Genomic DNA, 3,788 nt, shown 5'->3' with positions numbered 1-3,788 from the left:
GAATGTAAAAAAAATATCTGGTACCCGTAAAAATATTTAGATCAATAAGAATTTTAATACAAAATATAATTTTGTTATAAAATATGTGAATAATAGAAGCTAAAAAAAATCTAAAAAAAAAATAAAAGCTAAAACAATTATGAATGAAAAAAGTATGAGAAAAATTAAAGAGAAATCTTATAAATATAAAAAAGAAAATAATATTTAAAAATAAGAATAAAAGGTAAAAAGATATATTAATTCATATATAAAAACATTTATAAGGAACTGGTTGGCAACATTGGTGGTGTGATGTGAGGTTGGCAATATCTCATGATAATTATGTATAGATTTCTATTATTATTTTTCTTTTTTCATTTTTTGTCATTTTAAAAGTAACTGGTTATTAGAGATTAGTAAAGGTGGCACATGCCTTTCTTAATTTAAATCGAAGTGGGAGTTAGATATTAGAAAATATGAAACATGTATTTTTGAAAGAAAAAAAACTGTTATTATACATTAGTAAATGAAGTGGTATATTAATATGAACTGGTTTACTAAGTTTAATATCTAGGTTAAATTACATTGTTTGTTGGCATGACAGTTAACTTACATTGTTCTAACTGACATTACAAAACTTAATTACAGGCTTCTTGGATACATTAGGCTGAATGAAAAACAATAATGGACAAAATCCAAGTAACAACCATGAAACTCAACCAATCAAACCAATAGGAAAAATGAAATTTCTTAATGTGTTTTTAATTTCTATTTCTATAATTTTCAAGACAAAAACAGATCTGCTACTTTCCAAGACAAAACGGTGAGTATAGGATTTCCAAGATGCTACTTTCTGCTAGTTTTCCAGATCTGCAAGAAGTTTTGAATGTTCCTCCTCCTAAGTGAGAGAGGATATGTAAGTTGATACGAAATATGCACCATCCTGGTAAATCTGATTAGTAGGACATCAATATACTGAAATTATTAAATAGTCAAGATAAAATAAGTTGAAATTTTGACTAAAATGGCTTTAATACAAAAAATTAAGAGAGCTTCTAACAAATTTCCATTTCCATTAATCATGAAAAAAAGAAGGCAGCAATCTTCATGTAAGCAATACTTGTAATGTACATTCGGAAAAAATAGTAAAATGAATTAAATATAGAATTTGAAAATGCACCTCTTTCTAATTTCAGATGAAATGAACTGTTCTTCCTGCTGCACTTCTCTCAACTTATGGAGCACTATTTGTTTATCTGGACTATTTGAATATAGAGATTCTTCAAGAGTTCTCTTTCTCTCTTCCAAGGGTTTTCTTACAGCATCCCTGCCAATTGATAAATTTCTCAATTCCCTGAGCTACGGAAACAAAACTCCAGTTACTAAAATACCAATTGAGTAATGTAAATACTTCAAAAGAGTAAGTCATAAAACTGAAGAAACCATTCAAAAGACCGTTATCCACAATAAAAATGTATGTATACCTCTTCAAGTTGCTTTGTCGGAGCATGGCGTATGATGCACATTAAGAGCACATTTTTTTGTTTGGAGTACAAAGTGTAAGTGTGGTCGACCGTTAACATTGAATCGAATGTCGGCATATATGTTGTCGGCACAACGACGTGTATATCAGTTCCCTGTCACAGAAAGAAAATTAGATTATATATTTGAATCCTACTATCTTATCCTCTGCAAACTATTGCTTCATGTTGTTTTCACTATCGCTAATGGTATGCTGCTTCAAAACAACACCAAAAACAAATATAAAATTTTCAAAGAATAAATATATATATTTTAAGCAGCAGCAATAAAAAGGTTGTTGCAACCGAACCTACATTCAATTAAAGCATGAGGGAACAAAGTTACAAAACTTATTATCATCACAGTAAGATATTAGGTGCGACAAGCCTGCAACAGTTATATGAAATACAAATTGTCCCTCTTTTTTGGTGTTGTGGGGTAGGTTTATCATAAACAATAAACTTTACCTGCCTCATTCATGTTTAAACAATAATATAAATCACTATGAGTTGTAGTTCACTAATACATCATTGTAGGAGTCTATGGTTAAAACAATTAAAACCTATGGTCCTGCAGTAGGAAGCTGATTAAGGTAAGAAAGAAGTGGGTGTATATTGATTTGAAGTTGAAGGTATTGCCATGAGTCCGTGTTGCTGTTGTATAGACCGAAAATAAGGAACTTGTGATTTTGAGAATGGTCCCAACCTACTTCCACCTTTAATTAAACAATCATCAACCTTCAACCCGTTACATCCAGCCGACAAGGACAATAAGTTGAAACTCTGCAGAGTACAAAATATAATATAATCATCAGAGAGCATGATGATGAGGGGACAAGGAGAGACATCATTACCAAAAGTATTCATAAGCTTACTTGCGATTGAGGAACATATTTTGCAGGTGTCGGAGATGCCCGAGACAGAGATACATAAGAAAAGGGATTTGAAAATGTTATAGGTTTGACAATGCAACTGATAAACTACCCACCCCATTCCAAGACACAACTCAGAGTCATGCAATTCTGCTTTAACATCATTTTCACTCCTCTTAACCATCATAGGCACACTCTGAAGATTAACTTTTGGAGCTGTATTCTGAGTTGCCACCGAGAAATCTTTACTCCCGGGTAAGTCAATCTGTTCAACACCAACAATTTTGCTCAAAGAACTAATTTTCACTGCTCCCTTATCAGAACTTTCAGCAATAAGATTAACATCCTCAGTAGCTCCTAAAGTCAAAATTCATTAAGAAAAAAAACTAATCAAAAAATTGATATCTGTTGTTCCTGAACTGTTCGCAGGACCTGGGGAAGATACAGTATGCATTCTCTTTCTTCCAATCCGTTTTTTTGTAAACTTGAAATGTATTAAAAGAATCATATTAGGAACCAAAATGCATTTAAATCATTGTTTTCACAAGTTTAAATGCAAAAAAAAAAACATAAAATCATTTTCCAACAACACAATACAGAAAAACTTGAGGTTAAAGAGATTGTTTTGTAGGTATAAAATCATTTTTCATTAAATAATCAGGTCTCAGGCACATCCATAAAATAATCCTGCTGCAACGTTAAATTTATAAAAACAAACTAACAAAAAATTGATGAGGAGACCAACCACAAAAGGAACACATGCATAATTATGCAACTGGATCTAAAAAAGTTCAAACATGTATGAGATATAGAAAGTTATAAAGAGGACGGACCTGGTCATTTCCTCCATGTGAGTTTTCCTCCAGTGAGCAATTGAAATCTTTCTGTTAGTTAATAATGGGTCACAAATGAAATAAATAAAGTTCACAATAATTAGAAGCTATAGAAAAATAAAACTATATAGCATACTGAAAGGGTGAAAGAAAAAGGATTTAAAATAGGGGTGGCAATAAAATCCATTAAGAGAATATCCATCCAATCCATCCTATAATTTATCCATCCAATCCATCCATTAAACAAAAAATAAGTTTAATGGATTGGTTCAATCCATCCATGAAACTATATGGATGGATTCAATCCATCCATCTCATTTTATAAATCCAATGGATTTTACTTTATTATTAATTAAATTAATTTTTTACTAAATAAAAATTTAACATTAAATAATTTCTTAACTTTTTTTTTTGACGTCAATAACTATGTACTTGTATAGTTATACTATACATCAAAAAACAATATATATACTTGTATACTACAGTAGCTATGTACGTTTAATTTAATATGAGTTTGTTTTCTCCTTAAAAAGAATTAATGATGCTCAGCCATGACCTAGTTTATAATTAATTTAATATTAACG

At 30.5% G+C, this 3,788-nt stretch overlaps 1 long non-coding RNA gene across 6 annotated transcripts; it reads right to left on the bottom strand.

The window, feature by feature from the left end:
• Nucleotides 1-506: 506 nt before the first annotated feature.
• On the bottom strand, nt 507-3,323 carry LOC131599042 (uncharacterized). 6 transcript variants are annotated; one of them, XR_009282506.1, is made up of 6 exons: nt 3,205-3,323; nt 2,375-2,728; nt 2,063-2,282; nt 1,464-1,616; nt 1,160-1,338; nt 507-931 (listed from the first exon to the last, which is right to left on the bottom strand). It is a non-coding gene; the product is annotated as an uncharacterized LOC131599042 (long non-coding RNA). The 6 variants fall into 6 exon arrangements; XR_009282508.1 differs by having other exon boundaries at nt 507-954; nt 1,464-2,282; XR_009282504.1 differs by having other exon boundaries at nt 1,464-2,282.
• Nucleotides 3,324-3,788: the final 465 nt, after the last annotated feature.

The sequence above is a fragment of the Vicia villosa genome, linkage group LG4 (assembly GCF_029867415.1).
Source record: "Vicia villosa cultivar HV-30 ecotype Madison, WI linkage group LG4, Vvil1.0, whole genome shotgun sequence".
Taxonomy (NCBI): Eukaryota; Viridiplantae; Streptophyta; class Magnoliopsida; order Fabales; family Fabaceae; genus Vicia; species Vicia villosa.
Note: the sequence above shows the minus strand (reverse complement) of the source record. Positions and strands in the feature narration are given on the sequence as shown.